Raw genomic sequence first — 19828 nt, 5'->3', positions numbered from 1 at the left:
AGTCTGACTTTGTAGTCCAATACGGAAGCCAATCGGAGAGATGCTACTTTAACTTTTATACAAATTTCTAAGGATATCACCTCGGGCCACAATGATCACAATTTGTACTCGTTAGTTTGAGAGCAACTCACATAACCTAACCTACAGAGGATAACTTGTGTTTTGAGATTTCTAACTTCGGAATCAGCAGGGATATTTTGGAATGGACAATGAATACATACATAGTATAAATACTTATTCGATGAAACTATTTCAAGTAATTATACATGGGCGTTCTTATAAAATTTCAATAAATACCAATTCATATGAAAAGAAAACCAATAGAAAAATAGCTAAAATACATACGTAGTTCCACAAAGCAAACAGATTATGCTTGACATGAAAATTCTATGGTCAACTTACTATTCACGGATTTTCATTGTTTTCCATGGAATAACACCATGGTGCACCACCAACAACAGCCATGATGAAAGGCATGCATTATGACTATAATTTGAAATAATCGTAAACACATGTATTTGTATTAGGGTGATAATCAAAATTCTGCCCTACCGCAATGATATATCAATAATAGAAACAGTTTATTTGCATCATTTTGAAAGAAAAACCTTCCTCAAGAAGTTTTATCTTCGTATTTTTTTCACGACCTCTACGTTATCGATACAGGCGATTTGATATGTTTCAGATATTTTTTTATATTATTACCCTAATGTGCAATCGTATCTGTGTGTGTAAGTACGACTATGTAGTAGAGTGAAAAATTCGTCCAAATGGTAAAATGCCAAATGCAATCTAGTGAAAACATGAATTGCTTTGAAATGGCCCCTACTTTCCACTGTAAATGAGGGAAAAACAGTTTACAAAATGAGAAAACAAACATCGACCCAATAACCATGGAATGAATGAATGAATGGGTGGTTGGATGGATGGATGGAATGCAAATGATTGTCGAGAGAAAACAATGGGTGAAAGTTCATTACGCGTTTGTTTGATGCAACACAATGCAAACGAAAAACCACATTTGAATGACCACACTCTATGGTCACACATGTAATTAATTGAAAAAATGCAAACAATTCCTTTTTTTTTGTTGTTTCATTTATAATTCTTTACTGTGCTATTTTCCCAACGAAATTTAAAAAAATTAAAAAAAAACAAGAAGGTTTTGTATTTTTGTCCATTTATGAAATTCGACAAAGCAAAAATAATCTTATCATAATTTTATTTTCCATATTCCTGACGCACATGTCTTTTGGTAAACAAAAAACAATGCGTTTTTTATATGTATGTAGACGCATTGGCCGTTGCATATTTTAAACATTTATTATAAATTCAATTAATTCATTCATTGAATTTTATTATTCAGAAAATTTAAATTGTCATCAATTCTTTATGTTCATAAACGCTTACTTCCCAATGACATTTGCTACTGTTGGCGTTTTTGTGCATTTCTTTTTTGTTGCTTTTCGGTTTCTGTTAAATATTATTATTTTTGGTTTCGTCGTTATGAAATTTGAATATATTTAAAAATTCTGAATAAATTGTTACGTATGTATATGTATGGGTGTGTGTGAATGTTTGCGGGGCATAGTATTTCTGTTCATATAATTGAAAATAATATTTAATATTGTACAATTTGGAAAAAACAAATGACAAAAAGTGTTGAACCACAACAACCACGATAATAAAAATAATCAGTTAACGACAGCAATTCATTCACTCATTTATGAATCTATTCATATGTAAATTAACTCATCATCATCGAAAAATTATTAAGTGACTAAAATGAAATAAATAAACCACTGCTCACAGTATGTACGACTCCACTATGTGTGCAGATGAGCTGAGTTGGTATCAAAAAGGATTTTAAGTTACAGTCCGAGTATTTGCAAATAGTAGAAGAATAATCACTTAACCAGCCATACAATTTTTAATCTGGAAGCAATATTTTAGGGTTTCATTGAATATCTAGCTATGGCCGTACTTCTGTCTGTTGAAAACACATTAGGGCCCAAACGAAAGGAGCTAGCTCTCCGTTTGTAAGGTGTGTTTGGTATTGAAAATGGGTAATATGGGTGCATGGTTTCACATAGCCCCATAAAAACGTCCCCTGGAATAGTATTTAAGCATTCATAAATATGTATGTTGATTGTGCGATAATCCTTATAAAATTTTGGAAAAATTACTTCTAAGTGCAGAATTTTATTTACCCACCACCAAAACAATACGGGCACCGATTGTTTTGCATTTTGTATTATATATTTATCTGGGGATTTGGTAAATTTTAAATATTGTATTACTAGAAAATATAATATCTAAATATATAATATAAATATAAAAATATAATCTAATATAATATGTATATTAGAGTGACAGCTGATTTTTTTTTAGATTTCAAAGATTGCCGGGTGGAATATTGTGACACTAGGCCTAAAAGTTAAGTTCTGAAAATTTGGGCCAAATCGGACAACGATTTCTGGACGCGCATCGAGGTCAAAGTTCAGATATATGCTAAATTTTACTATTTATATGGAATAAATAGGTAAATCTCGTTAACTTTCTGCATTGTTTTCTAGAAATATGTAGATTTATTTATATTAATGAATATTACATTAAACATTTTTTTCGGAAATTGACCCTGTATCTCCTTTGGGTCAAAATGACCCAAAAACTGTATTATCGGCAAAATTCGGGAAAAATGCAAATTTTTCAGTTTTTTTTTAAAAATTTTGCTAATAAAAAAATACTTTTGTAATTGAATGCAAAATAATCGAAATGTGTACGTAATTATCGTTGTAATGAGATATAAATGACAAAATTTGGTTAAAAGTTATTACAAATTTATTAAATTGAAAAAATTATTATGCAATGTAGCTATTTTTTTTTTTTTTTAAAAAAGTGGAAAATTTGTTAACTATATATGGCCCATTGGGCTCAGTTATAATTGTATAATAATAAATAAATAAAAAAATGTTCGAATAAAATTCGCCAGACCATTAACGTGTCTCAAGCCACTGGAACAAGAAATTAAGGGAAAAAATTAAAATATTTCGAGAAAAATTAAAATAAAAGCTAATTTTTATTTCAAATATATCCGTATTTACTTGTGTATGAGTTTTTGTCTTCGCAGGATACCGTTAACCTATTCGCAGGTATAACCAAAAAAAAATATTTTTTTTAACGGCTGTTTCGAATCTCCATTTTCAAATGTTTAAAAATTTTGTTTAACAAATTTCAGAATTTTTCGATCATCACATTGGGATTTATTGAGATCATAATAGGGAATAAAAATTTTGTTAAACAAATTTCAGAATTTTTCGATCATCACATTGGGATTTATTGAGATCATAATAGGGAATAAAAAGATGAAAAATTTATATCAATACCTCTTACAGTTTTTCCGTACCTGCGATTAAATTTTGCGATTTTCAAGAAAAACTATTTTTTTGTCCATATTTTGGCGAATGAGGCCAATTTGTTTTGTTATACATTTTAAGTAAAATCTATTTATAATATTATAGCCCTGGTAATTTTAAATATAGTCTGAAAGTTTTACTAAAATCGGATAACGTTAACCTTTAAATCGTGAAGGTCAAAGGTCAAATTTTTCAATATTTGGAATTTCTAATGAAAATATAGCAAAATGTTATATATTTTGGGCCGATTTTAATGAAACTTGAGGAAAAACATAAAGTCCAGAATTTAAAATAACAGCATAAAAATGGAAATTAACCCTTAGGCGCAATTGGGGTCCAAATGACCCTCAACTTTTAAAATCTCGAAAAACACAGCCATTTTGACCCCAAGTGCTCTTAAAGGTTAAAATCCATTTTGCACTGTTGTTATAAATGCTAGATCCCAATGTATAGTTTCCTCAAGTTTCATTAAAAGTTTCACTAAAAACGATTTTTTCGTGATCGATTATATACTCCGATTTTTATGCTCGGAGTATTTTGTCCACAAAATTGTTGTCAAATGTTTGCGATTATAAAATGAGCACCTCTCAATAAATGAGTTATAATACGCTGCCAAAATAAGTTTTTTCCGTAATTATAACGTATGTGGGTCATTTTCATATCGATTTTTAAAGTCGATTAATCGAACCAAATAATCGATTTTTTAATAATCGATCTACATTTCGATTATTAAAAAATGGCTCTAATTGCCAAAAATGTCACGAGTAATACACATGTATTTTATATACACAAAGTTTCATATGGATCACACGGTATGTATATGTTTACATGTGGAAAAATGTCCCAATACATGGCACAAAACACAAGCAATACATGCCGTCTGACCCCCTTATGTTTAGCCTGTCGGATAAAAAATTAACCAAAAAGGTTTGCGGATTTAACTCCTTTATTTTAGCTTGTAGAAACCAAACATTACATGTGCTCCGTTGTACGATTGGCATTGGAATATTTTTTAACTTTTGGGGTTCCAAAAACCCCATGTTCTAGGGCACAGGAATCTCTTAACGGAACAATCTACAAATCCAAAAAAATCTTTCTTTCCCAGCACCCCCCTATCTACGCCAATGGGTGTAGTTTATAAACATGCACTTTTCTTAATAAAACTTTTTTGTATACTAATAAATTTTTTGTTTATATTTTAATTTGACCTTTATATATATAAAGGATGAAATTTTGACACTTAGTATAGAATATTTGGGCCTTTAACGAACTATTTTTTTAAATGGAATTTATTGGCAATCTTAAAGGATATTAAAGGATAAACATTTTAAAGGACATTTTTGACATCTTTTGATCCTTACAGGATAAAATAAAGATAATACAAAATATTTTATAACTCTTCTTGTTCTTTTGACATACAATTTGTCATTGTTGGAATAGCAGGAGTATTTTTAAATATTTTTTGAAAAATCTTTGAAACTTTGAAGTCCTTAAAAAAGGACACAGGATCACGAAATGAAAAACTGAAAACACAGTTTTTCTCCATTAAATTTATAGTTTCAGATGTATATCATCCGGTTTGTGTCTAACGAATTTTTTCTCTATTTGTCGGACGGTGTAATAGATCGATTTCAGCCAGTATCCTTGGGCTGATCGAAATATCACAAAAATTGTGACATGGTGGTGTAGGGTATAAATATTGAAGAAATTAACTTAAAATAATAATTATTTGAGTACAACAAACAGAATTTTGTGGTTAAGGATTTGGCGATTTTAACAAAATTTGTTGATATTACATACAATTTATCCAATTTTTGGATATTTTAATTGTTTATATAGTTTAAATCATTTCTGAGAAGATTATTTTAATTTGATTATTCTACATAAAATTTTTTAATTTATCCGTTATTTGAAAATGGTATTTTTAATATATTCGAATAATCATTCATAAGAATTTGTTCGATTATTCGAACCAACATTATTCGAATGGTTACTCTAATAGGTAATAGACATTGAAGATATTTATTAAATTAAATAATAACAAACTTTAAAAGTATTTACTGTTTCATAGAAAAAAATATCTTTGTACATAACTATGACCAAAAATGAAAAACCTTCTTCACCACAACCAAAATGTAGATCGATTATTGGGTTCGATTAATCGGCTGTAAAAATCGATATGAAAATGGTTGATCGAAAAGTCGAAAATCGATTATTAGCTTTTCATACCATTCACTAGTATGATGAAAACCGCAATTATTGATAGCTTTTAAATTCTTACTGCTAGCGAAACGAGGCATAGATGTATTTTGTCATAAATCATTTCATTTAATCTTAGTTCTTTATTACACATTAAATCGTATATACTACAAAAATAAAATAGAACAATTCCTAAAACTAAAATAAAAATCCCCAAAAAAAATTCAAAATTCCCCAAAACATACAACATTGCCCCAACTGTTCCCCATCTCCCCAAACCCAATTATTTATCACCATTTACAAAATAAAATCCCCAATTTGGGGAAAAATCCCCTAATCTGACAACACTGCTTCTGAGTACATTACCACATAAACGGACTTTTATATGGTGTTCTCCACGAGTGTGGGATACAGGGATATCCAGGAACTTGGGGTTGGATGTGGTGTATTCTATGTCAAACTCGTTAACGGTATCTCTCACCGTCTTCCGAATCTAGTCTTAAATATTTGCAGTCATTGCAAGTTACTGTATGACTGTAACATTCGTGTCAATATTGACATTGTTATCGATAGTCAATATATCTCTTACAGTGAAATAGAAGTTAGTCAAGGCCGGGTCACCTATCTGACACTGCTTTAGTTTGGTACCCTGCGCATTGAAACTATTATGGTAATGAACAGGCGAATGGGATCAGTTGCAATTCCGCTGGGAAATATTAATAGTTCTAAGTCTCAAGATATACAGATTCCTTAGCAACTATATACTGCATGAGTTATCTGGGTCCAGACATGTCACGGTCTGACGAGTGGTGAGGTCCTGGTAAAACGGTGTCCTTTCAACTTAAACTACTATGACAATCAACCAGCAATTTATTTTTGGCTCCAAACAATTGGGTCCATTTTACCATACGTGTACTCAAAAAGACAGAAATCTCAAACATAATATTATTCAATTATTCCATGTTGTATAAAAAGTTAATATACATATTAAAACTTAGTTAAACTAACCATTACTTAAAAATTTAAAACATGGAATCGATTGCTGCTGCAAACTAAATAAAATTCTCTTATTTCAACGATGAAAATGATGGTGTTTTTATGTTTCACAATTGTAAATGTCCTGAATATGTATGAGCATGGAGCTATATATGTAGATACATAAGTATGTAGTTTTGTTCATGTGTTTGTGTGATAAAGAAGGAGTTCATTCAATATTCGCCAATTTTATAAAACACTGATAAGGGAAGAGATTTTCCGTAACGAAGAATGATGAACCGAAAGTGTTTGACTGCGTGTGCCTGGAGTATTGTTGTGTGTCTATGTGGGCAATATGTTGTAGCATTTATACGTACATATATTTACACAAACATATTTGCAAACGTGCAACACTGTTTCAATACACGTTCTCGCAGATATATTCATCTGGGTGCTCATGTTTGTGTTCCAATATGTATGAAATAGTCGTGGTACAAAAGTAGTCCTTCTACAATTCATTGTAGTCCTTGTCCTACTGGAGCATTTCGAAGAAGAATAAAAAAAATCAAACTGTAAATACATGAAAACAATGTGAAATGGAAGAACTCGAAACAGTCACAGCTGTGCAAACCAACTCCAAAAAATGCAAAACAAACTAAATTGTATTTACACTGGATAATGTGTGCTCGAGTGCACACATTTTTTATCCTCACTATAAGCATCTATTAGAGCTAGTTATTTCTTAGAAATTCCATCTATCGCATCCTTTTTTATTACAGCTAAAAAGAATAAAACAACAATTTGTCATTCATGTATCAGTATAACAGAAAAAGGTTATAAAGAAATATAGTGCAAATATTGCCATTAAGGTTACTATAGAAAATATGTTTTTGATCACAATATAACCTCCTTGAATAGGTTCTAACTAGGGTTCCTACGAGGGAAAAAAATGAAATCATTTTTTAATTTCCTCCCGGCAAAGAAAAAAGTCCGGGAGATTTGGAACCCTAGTTCTAACGCATGACCTACCAGATCCAATTTTTCAATTGATCTCAAATACATAGTGCGAAGACTATTAAAGGGAGTCTGAGATTACTAATTCTGAAAACAATATGTCATGGATATATTTGTTAACCATGTAGCAAATATCTAAATATATTGACTGAAAATATACATATATGTAAATCTCTTCCTTAACGATTCTTTCAAATTGTATTAATTGTATTATTTGGCTAAGAACAGTTTAATATCGAAATAAAAGTATTAAATTTAGTGTTCATTGCTTAGTGCACTCAATAAAACAATCCCAACTGTTGACAGTGCAACAACTTATAGTCATGCAACTACCAACTTGTATTGAAAGTAATAGTAATTCGGGACTATATTCTTGGCGTATGAGATATCTTAAACGCAAAGCATTTTCCAGTATAACTGTATGCTCCAGCATCTCGAAGATGGCAAAAAACAAAACAACAAACAAGTAAAAACAAATGCATCGAGTAGTAGAGTTTTGTAACAACATTTTTTGGAGGACTATTTTAAGCACAGTTTTTTGAAGTAGCAATTGGTAACACGCGATATTGTTTCCAGTTTTTCATTTAGATTTCTTCGCAACAATGGGACGTTGAAAAACTCTCATAAAAATATATTTTTAATTCCTTTCCGTTTAGATGTCCTTATTGCATGGAGCATTTGTGCTACTGTTGTTTTGCTATTTTCCTCTACTCCTTTTTTATTGTTGTTGGTTGTATATAACCAGTGTAAAAATACCATTTTGCCAGCAATGCGACTGAATTTCCATCTATCTTCATGTCACGCTTTACAATGTTCCAATGCTGAGCATGTGTTGGATGGGTAGGTTGGTGGTGGTTCAGCTATTGGTACAACGAATCCCTATGTATTGGCTGTTGTAGCTGTGATGGTTGTTTTATTATGTTCTGGTTGATTGTGCTAAACGTTGTTGTAGGTTCCTTTAACTGAAGTTCATATCTCAAATTATTAGTTTGAAAGTTATTTATGAACGAATAATCGATTAAATATTTTTCCAATGAGTTATTTGGTTAAATAGATCAATAAATTGTATAGTTCTAACAAGATAGAAAGAAATATTTTCAAAATATTGGTAATTGTTTTTGGTAATATATTTTCCTGAAATTGCATTGGATACAAATTTAAAAATGTTCATTTGTATAACAAATTAATTAACAAATTTATTATCAAATTAGAATAATATGTTGAATTGGTTTGATACAATAAGTTCATATCACATTTTCCTAGCTCCAAATGAGAAGAGAAGTCTACAAACTGTATACAATAGAATGGAAATTAGCGAAGTTCACGGCGAGTCTCGGAGTTCGTAAGAAATCGCGTTATATATAAAATCACAAAGCAACTGATGATTTGCTTCTACGAAGCCAATAAAAGTCAGCATAGAGAACTTATTATATAAAAAACTGGATAAAGCTCGTACGATACCAAGCGCATCCACATACCACTGTCTCCACCGCATCGAATGACAATACCACGTTTTTTAACACATCCTCTTATAGATGACTTTTGGGACACCAACAACCTTATAATTATGATTACACAGAAATGAGTCCTCACTGAGTGCAAGAACTGGAGGTGTATAACTGTCTTTAATATGATTAATAAGGTTATTGCGAACATACGAAACAGACGTCTGGCAGATGCTCTCGCCCACGACATCCGAAACAAACAAGCTGGATTCCTAACAAAAATCTTGGTATTAATCATATCCATAGCTTGCGAATAATAACGGAACAATCAGTCGAGTGGCGACCGTCTCTTATATTTATTGACTTTGAAACGGCGCACAGTGGTATGACAATAAAAAAATAGGGAAATAAATCTGTAACTAAACCCTTACGCAGATTTGAATGAAATTTCACATGCGCAAAGAGGAAGTGCAGTCGAGTTTAAGTTTTGAATTTGAACCTCATGACCCCACCAGGAGCGGGACCAGGGTTTCCCAAAGTAGGACACCTCGGGTATGTTCAATTTTTAAAATGATCCTATTTCTTCGTTTGTGTTCCGATTTAAAAAAAAATTACACATACAGAATCTCCTCGTCGAGCACTACATAAAACATAGCTATCAATTATCTCTTATAGCTTAGGAGATATTCGCATTTGTAAATTAAATTTTCAACATTTTTACCCACCCTACACCAGTTTTTTGGTGACCGCGGTTCCAAATATTCTCCGATTTTATCCATTTTTCTTTTATAGGATTAACAATAGATTAACTATATATCAAATAAAGAAAGAAGTGTTTAAAAATCATAACTGAGTCCAAAGTTACATGCATTTGTATATAAAAAAATTAAAAAAGGCGATTTTTCGCAATTTTTTTGGGAAAAAAGTACTTTTATTCTTTTTAAGTTATCTAAAAAGTTTCTAAGAGGATGTATAATGATTATATTTATATTATTGATACCGACGGGATCAGGTCCATTCAAAAAATGCCTATTTTTTATGTAAAATTAAAATTTAGGGCAAAAATTCTCAAATCGCATACTCGATATCAAAATATAGTAACCTATTTTAGATGGCCCAATAAGTTCTTAATTATCTTGTAAAGGGTTCCGATAACCCCGCCTCTATTATGGATATTATAGCCAAAAAACGAAAAAATCCCATTTTTGGGATTTTTAAAGATTTTTTTGGGAATTGCGGGATACTTGATAACAAATTTCAAAACCTGTTTTTATTTTTCCATTTTAAATATAAAAATCTACATAACTTTGAAATTTCATTAAAAAATATTCATAAATAAAAATGTTATTTCAATTTGAAAAATTTGTATCTATGCAAAAACTCAATAAAAAGCATTTTTTGTCATATTTTTCAAAAAAGTATTCCATGAATTTTTTAATTGTCAAAAGTTTTTGAAAAGTAGACAAAATCCTCTATCCATTGATATATAACATCTCTACCTTATGTTTTTTAAGTGTCAAATAAATTAGGGAAAACCTAACAACTCGCTGAGAATTTACCTAATATAAATGTAAGGGTTTAGAAATTACAGATTTATTTCCCTCTTTTTTTATTCTCATACCACTGTGCGTCGTTCAACACGCTACATCATTATACTATTTGGAAACTCATAGCTCTCATTAATGCCCTATACTAGAATTAAGCATCAATGTAAGAATTCGCCACTATGTACTTAGCTATTTAACGTTAAAATCATGGGTGAGATTCACATGAATGTTAAGAGGCATCATGGCATTGATTTTATGATATGCCTCATAAACCTCATGACGCGTCATGACGCGTCATGAGGTTTCAAGATAAACATAACCAAAACCAATTAAATAACAGTTGTGTGAAAATGGCGTTATCTGTGTATACCACAAAACTCATTTTCAAAACTCTATTTTCAAACTTTTAAAAATTTTGTTAAACAAATTTCAGAATTTTTTGATCATCTCATTGGGATTTATTAAGAATATAATAGGGAATAAAAATGTGAAAAAATTATGAAAATATCTCTTATAGTTTTTCCGTACCTGCGATTTAAATTTTGAAATTTTCGAGAAAAACCAATTATTTGGCAATTTTTAGGCCAATGAGCTCTCTTTCCTTAGTCTTATGAATTTTAAGTAAAACCTATTTAGAATATTATAGTCCAGATAATTCTAAATATACTCTGAAACTTTTACTAAAATCGGAAAACGTTAACCCTTAAATCGTGAAGGTCAAAGGTAAAATTATTCAATATTTGGAATTTCTCTTGGAAAGATTTCGAAATGTTCGAACATTTCAATGTTGTATATTTTAGGGCCGATTTTTTTTTAAAAAAACCTAAATAACTCTTGACCTAAAACTGATAATTTGCATATGTATATATATTTTTTGTAGATCTTCTTTAGGACTAATTATATTTTAAATATCAGCTCATTCGGATCATAAATAGATTTTTTGTGATTTTTTTTAAAAAATGTGGGACCCAAGGTGGCGTGTAATTTTGCTAATTAAGCGTAAAGGGATTTATTTACAACTTTGGTATCTTTGGTGACCCCCACTGAAATTTTACGAGAAAAATTTTCGTAGAATATTTGAATCCTTAAATGTCCTTTTTGAAAGGACTTTTTTTGATTTTCTCAAATTTTTCCCTAAAGAGAGGGTTAAGATCTTTCGCAAAAATTATCCCCATAAAATTCCATAATATAACTCTGACCATAAGAATTCTCTCAGATATTAACTTACATTTTTTTCAGTTAGTATACTGCTCCCTTCGATCAAAAAATTAAAACTTCGAGCCACGGTAAAAAAAAATTCAGACTAGCTGGACTATAAGTTTATTCTACAAAAATGCTCTACTCAACATGCCCTTTCAGAATTATGTGGTCGCTATTCTGTTCCAAAAATGCTGTTGGACAGTGTAATTATCACAAAATATAATTAAACATATGAACAAAGTATATTTTTAGCTAAATATCACCATGTTGGAATAATGGGTTAAAATTCTATTGCGTAAATAGTTTATTATTAAAATATAATCGACTAATCAGTGTACAACACTATTTATCTAACTCTTGTGTGCTTTAACTAGCAGATCACGTTATTCACACTATAGATTTGAAAAGTTTCTAGTTTGAAGAAATGAAGAACAAAGTAAAAACTAAATAAACCGTGCAACTCCATATATTTTCTTCTACTTCCTGTTTCCCGCATTGAAATTTGTTCGACGTTTGAATGTTTGTGTGAAATTATGGGGCTGTGAATGTTTGTGGTTTCTTTTTTACTTCTAACTACTGATATCAGTTGCAAAATGGTATTGCATTATTTTTTCTCTTCCCAAACACTTGTTCCGTAGCAGCTAGGATGTGGTTGGCGTTCATGGACAAGGGTGTTTGGTAGTGATGATAACGGTGGTGGTAGTGGAAGACGCGATTCGCAATACAATTTTTTTGTTTGTTTTCTGTATTTGAGCAAAAAGGAAAATTCTGCAATTGTTTTTTGGTTGTTCTGCAGTAGCAACAGCTACTAGTGCCAGTGGTGTCCCAAACGTGATTTATTACTCACGACCCTGAAACATTGCTCATCGTTTAGGTTTTACGTTGATGTTGTTGCTGTTATTGTGCTATTGCAACAGCTTGTGTTAAAGAACAGATATACAAAAGAAATTATTTAAATTTATTTTATTTGTTGCCTTTTCTCTATTAAGTAATTTTGGTTAAAGAAGGAAGTCAAGAAGCTGTCTGTCATGAACTGAAGATTTTTCTCCGCTTTCGCCTTAAAATGTTTCTTACAGAAACATCCTTTGATCGAACGTTGGGGTTTTAAGTTGTCGTACATACCGAACACTGGCTTCGCTTAGTTAAGGCTTTTTTAGGTATCATAAGCAACCAATGGATTTAATATCTCAGTGACAAAATCCAATTTTTTACATTTATTTTTATTTTAAAATATCTGACAGCCCGGCTTTGATCGGTAGCTATTTACTAGGGTATTCAATTTATTCGATTCTTCTCTTGTTCGAATAAAACGAATAAGAGATTTTAACTTCTTCGAATAATTCGATCACACGTTTAAAATTAATAGAATTATTCGAATAATTTAAATTTTTTTAAAAAAGTAAAGAATGAAGTTTTGATGTAGTTTTTTTAATATTTTATTGTTAAAGGAAAAAAATAACGTTAAAGTATTCAAGTACTGATAATGATAAATTCAAGTACTGATAATGATAAAAAACATTCGAAAACAAAGTCCATCATTAAATTTTCATCAGAAATATTGTGATCAGATTCCCTCCCGAACAATCTACTAAACATTTAACTAGCAAACTCTTTAGTTTCTGTTTTGTAGCTATCTTTAAACAATTTGAGCTAGTTGGACACGATACTGAATTCAAGTACAATATAAATGTATCAAGAACATTTTATGTTATTCATTAATTCGGGTTTTGAAATGAGTAACTAGTTCTTTAGTAAATGAATTATTATACCCTCAAGTTCTATAAGGGTTCCGAATCTTTGCTTAATCAAGTTGTCATAGGGAATTACACAAATCTGTCCAAAGATTGATATCATTGTCAGTAAACGTGGCTAATTTGAAGAAAGATGTCCAACGATGCATCGTTGGACATCTTTCTTCATCGCGATGTTTGACATCATGTATAAGACGAACTCCATTTTTTTTCTTGCAACAAAATGTAAGTTTGCATTATTTTCTGTTTATCATTAGATTTATTAAATATTTCGCAAGAATAACATCACTTATATACATATATTTTAAGAACATGGCCTTCGTCTATTTGAACGTAGTCATTATAAATGTCATCCTCGATATCACTCTCGACGATTGTATCAAAATCACATTCGCCATCACTTTCAACATCACTTTTTTCATTAATTGCGATTCTGCTAATATTTCGTTTTTTTACTAAATAACAAATATTTTCTTCCGTACATTTTTTTTCATTGGTACACAGAGAATACAGATTCGTGCTAGCAACCTAATTTGTTGCCAATCGAATGGTTTTATCTTAGTGACCGAATTTTACAGTTATGGCTACAATATTTTGGAAGGGGTAACTAAAGTTTGGTTGCTTCAACTGAAATTCTTCTTTATCAATTTTTGTAAGTCATTATTACATATTTAAATTTATAATTAAGCAATTTAATAAATTTAAATATGTACATTTATTCGTTTTATTCGATTATTCTACAGAAAATTGTTCGAGTTATTCGTTATTCGAAAATGGTCATTTTTAAATTGTTCGAATAATTATTCGATTAACCATTTAGTAATGTTAGTGATTCAAGTGTCTCCAACAATTTGTTATTAAGTAAAATGAGAAGAAAATGAGGCAATATATTAAGAACTTAAAATTTCCGAATTTTTGCATTCTTTTCTTTACCACGCCTAAAAATTTCGAATCAAATAATAAAAATATGCCAAATCGCTCCAGCCGTTCTCACGTGATGGCATTACATACATGAACCATTTCATTTTTATAAATATAGAAGATAGATATAAAATTTGTTCTGATTTTGTGGCTTATTGAGATATTGCACTAAGTTTAGTTTGGTAACTTGTCAAAAATTATTTCTTCTTCTAATGATAACACCACGTTAATAAGGCCTATAATTAATTTTGAAATTAGTATTAGCCAAGGATTTGCGTTTATCGCAAATAAACACATCATTTTGGTGCATATATTAATTACACTGTTCTAGTTGAAAAAATTGTCAAGCGGAGCACCCAGCGGCTTAAACGCTGAATTCAGTGGTGCTAACCGTTTTATTAGGTTAGCTCGTATTTTCGAGATATAACATTATTTCGAAAATGGAGGAGGTTACACAACATATATTCGCGTAACTCAAAAACGGTTTAGTTTATTGAACAAATTGAAAAAACCGAAATTCCGCAACATAATTACCTTTAAGTTATGCTTGACATGTTTTTAATCTTTGCAGTTATTTTAGAAATATACATTTTTTTAGAAACATTTTTGGTTTTTAAAACGGCATTAAAAATTGGAAAATGCGTATACACTCTTAATTTTTAAATTCAAATGCATATAACTTTGGAGTCGGTCACGATTTGTAAACAATTCTTTTTTTGTTTGACATATACATTTGTAGTTAGTCCAATAAAAGAAAAAATGAGCAAATCGGGAATATTTGGATCCGCTGTTATCAAAAAACTGGAGTATGGGTAAAAATGTTGATAATTTAATTTTCAAAGGCGAATATCTTCTATGCTGTAAGAGATAGTTGATAGCCACGACGAGGTTTTTTGTAGTGCTCGATAAGGAGATTCCATATGTGTAAGTTTTTTGAAATCGGAACACAAACGAAGAAATAGGATCGTTTTAAAAATTGATCATACCCGAGTCCTAATTTGGGGACCCCTGGCCGCACCTCTGGTGGACTCATGCGGTCAGAATTCAAACCTTAAACTCGACAACACTTCTTCTTTGCGCGTGTCAAATTTCATTCAAATCGGACTAAGGGTTTAGATTTATTTCCCTCTTTTTTTCTATACCACTGTGCACTGCACGATGTAGCTAATTACTAGAGTTGTGTAGCTCATGAATGACCTAGTTCAATTGAACGATTCACTCAACTGAGCGAAGTGAATCATTCATCATACTGAGCGTTTTCAGCTCAGCACTGAGCGTTTTCAACTGAGCACTGAGCGTTTTATGCTCATGTTTCTTTCAGTACTCATGAAAGAGCTGCACAAGCACATTCATTTGTCATTTGTCATTTTCAATGTTTCACTTTACTCGTCAATTCTGTAACATTCTTCCGCTCACTGACATTGAAAAGTGAGTGAGTATTGTGTCCTACAAAAATAAAACGATCATTCGAATGTAGGTTTGTTATGTATGTATATGATCGTATGCTGCCGCGAATATATTTTTGCTTTGATATGATACAACGCACAGTGGGGGATCTGAAAAAAAAAAGTGGAAATAAATCTGTAACTTCTAAACGAATCCCATGGCTATAGAGGAGGTGTCGATAAGTTTAAGTTCTGAATTTGGGCTTAAACAACCAAGGGGGGCCGAGCCACAATGCCCCAAAGTGGGGCACCTCGGGTATATCAAAAATTAAAAATGATGCCAAATTTTTGCGATCCGATTTGAAAGATTTTTATATATATGGAATGTACTAGACGAGATCTACAAAAAACATTGCCATATATTATCTCTTATAGTTTACGAGTTATTCGCATTTGAAAAGTAAAATTTTATTTTTTTTGCCTACCTTGGTCTGCCATTTTGCTAATAACGGATCCAATTTTCCCGATTTTCTTGAAGTATCTTTTTTTGAATTAACAACAAATTTATTAATAATCTTAAGAAAGAATTGTTAAAAAATATCTACTGAGTCAAAAGTTATGTGCATTCAAACTTAAAAAAAATAAAAAGTCGTTTTTTCGCCATTTTTTTCGAAAAAAGAACCTACATTAATTTTAAATTATACAGAAAATGAGAAAAAAATAAATAATGTGTTTATATTTTTCTGAAAGATAACATTTCGGGAAATATTATAAAAGCAAAATAATATCAAAATTCGTATTATTGCGTGGTCCAGAGCCTTCCGAAGTAGACCTATTTTTTATCTAAATTTCAACTTTAGACAACATATTCTAAAATCGCATAGCTGCTTTCAAAAAATTAAGACCAGTTTTGTATGTCCCAATTTGTTCTTCAATATCATGCAAAGGGATTTCATAGCCCCGAGCTTGGTACCTTCAATAGATCCAAAAATCAAAAAAATCCCAATTTTGGGATTTTTGGAAAGTTTTTTGGGAATTGTGGGATTGTCATTAACAATTCTTTTTCACTTTTGGATTTGCATCGAACGTTTCTATATAAGTGTAAAATTTCATTAAAAACGATTCATAAAGAAAACTTTTATTGCATTTTAAAATTTTAAATTTTCCAACAAAATCAGCTATAATTTTTTATTCGCATATTTTTGAAAAAAGTCTGCAATAATTTTTTTAATTCTTAAAAATTTTGTACATTTTTGAAAAGAGGACATAATTGCCTACACGCTGATATATAATATGTATATCTTTTCTTTTTCGCTCGAGAAAGTATTGGATCCGTTATTAGCAAAATGGCAGACCAAGGTAGGCAAAAAAATAAAATTTTACTTTTCAAATGCAATAAAAATTGGAAAATGCGTATACACTCTTAATTTTTAAATTCAAATGCATATAACTTTGGAGTCGGTCACGATTTGGAAACAATTCTTTTTTTGTTTGACATATACATTTGTAGTTAGTCAAATAAAAGAAAAAAGGAGCAAATCGGGAATATTTGGATCCGCTGTTATCAAAAAACTGTAGCATGGTGGGTAAAAATGTTGATAATTTAATTTTCAAAGGCGAATATCTCCTATGCTGTAAGAGATAGTTGATAGCCACGACAAGGTTTTTTGTAGTGCTCGATAAGGAGATTCCATATGTGTAAGTTTTTTGAAATCGGAACACAAACGAAGAAATAGGATCGTTTTAAAAATTGATCATACCCGAGTCCTAATTTGGGGACCCCTGGCCGCACCTCTGGTGGACTCATGCGGTCAAAATTCAAACCTTAAACTCGACAACACTTCTTCTTTGCGCGTGTCAAATTTCATTCAAATCGGACTAAGGGTTTAGATTTATTTCCCTCTTTTTTTTCTATACCACTGTGCACTGCACGATGTAGCTAATTACTACACAGAGAAAACAGATTCGTTGTAGCAACCGAATTTGTCGCCAATCGAATTTTGTCGGTTGCAAGTGCTATCTCATAATTCGATTGGAATAACTGATTATATATGGTGCTCGTAACCGTTTTCAAATACAATTCGGTTAAAGGGAAAGTACATATGAATGACTATTGTGAATTAATTGCAAAATAATTAGATTTTGTTTGTAATATAGTTTATTTAATTTTCACACAGTTGAACAAAGATACATCTGTATATATACATATAATTTATAATTGTTTTATGTATGATGTGAGTTAAATCCTTCATTCCAAATTGATGTAAGTACATAGATAGAAACTTGGTCTTGCCTTGACGATCACAGGCTTTTTTCAGGATTTTCATATAAACACGATGATTTTATCACAACCAGTTCAATAGCCGACAACCACCTGCACCTGCAATAGAAAACTCTCTAATGTTATACATTCTCTGGTTTCAGTTTAGGCGCTGGTTTATAGTTACACGATTGTTCGTTTACAATTACAGGATTTTTATTCATATTAAAACAACTAAAAGAATATAAAAAAGTCATTACCAAAACAGACATAGATTTAGGGAAATAAATTCATTAAGATGTTACTTAACTTACCGTTACATAAACATTTGTTGATTAATGTTTATAATTCAAAATTTGTACACAAAATTATTTCTGTTTCTCAATTTATTTTATTTTTTCATAAATGTCAATAAAACCAATAATTTCATTATTTTATGTCGGAACCGAATTTTTTGATTACAAACCCTAATAATATTGATTGTCTTTTCCGAATGAATAAAAATCATATTAGTAAAGACTCAAACCGACGTTTTACAGTTATTGCAACCGTAATTCAATTACAAAAACGATTTTACAGTTTTAAACACAAAAAATCAATTAGATATATAGTTATTTAATGATTACAATTAAATCTTGATTAACTTAACTAAATTTTATTAATTACAACCGATTATCTGTGTGTACGAGTTATGATAAAATATTAGGGGATATTTGTATTATTTTTTGTGAATAAAATGAAAAGTTGTGGACAGATTTTAATTATTTAGAGCTTGTTTTATTTGGAACTTCATTTTCTAAATGTGTATGCTTTTTTCAATTTTTAATGCCGTTTTAAAAACAAAACATTTCTAAATTTTTCTAAAAAAATATTTTTTTTGCCAAAAAAAATTTATATTTCTAAAGCGACAGCGAAGATTATAAACATGTTAAGCTTTTCGTTGGGCAACCTTCTGCATTTTCGAAATAACGGTATATCTAGAAAATATGAGCTACCCGAATTAGTTTAAGCCGCTGGGTGCCCCTCTTGACAGAAACAAAAGTGTCAATTTCGTGCGTAGTGCATATATTTTTATGTACGGAATGCACTAAATGTCTGTTAATGTAGCGAAATTTTCACAAAAACAATAATAAATTAAAAATAACAAAACTGTTGAGTACCATTCCTAAATGAGTAGCTACTAGGGTATTCAATTAATCGGGTTTCTGGTTTAATCGGTTAATCTAGCAAATAATTAATCGGGGTTTACATTTAATCGGTTAATAATCGATTAATCGAATTATTTCAATTTTAATTTTAAACTCTATTTCTATTTTAATTTTAAACTGAAAATAAAACCACGAATTTTGAGTACTTATTTTAAGTATTTTATTAATAAAAGAACCAAAAACATAAAAAAACATAACAACATAATTCTTTAGTTTTAATAAAAATTTACTTGGAAAAACTCTCTCGCTGAATGTACATGTTGGAGAAATTGAAAGTAAGGCATGATCAAGCATATCCAATATCTCAGTTCTTTTTTTTAGCTTTTTCTAACCATATAAAATCCTCCATTAAACCATTGGAGTCCTTTTTGGATTGTTTTTAGATTTTAAATACTTTTAATAATTTCAATAAGTAAAATACTCGTTTTAATAATGTCTCCTGTTTGGTCTATTATCATGTCCTCATCTGACAAATACATGTAAATTAAATATGTCAGTTCTTATTAA

The sequence above is a fragment of the Calliphora vicina genome, chromosome 1 (assembly GCF_958450345.1).
Source record: "Calliphora vicina chromosome 1, idCalVici1.1, whole genome shotgun sequence".
In the NCBI taxonomy this organism is placed as follows: domain Eukaryota; kingdom Metazoa; phylum Arthropoda; class Insecta; order Diptera; family Calliphoridae; genus Calliphora; species Calliphora vicina.
Note: the sequence above shows the minus strand (reverse complement) of the source record.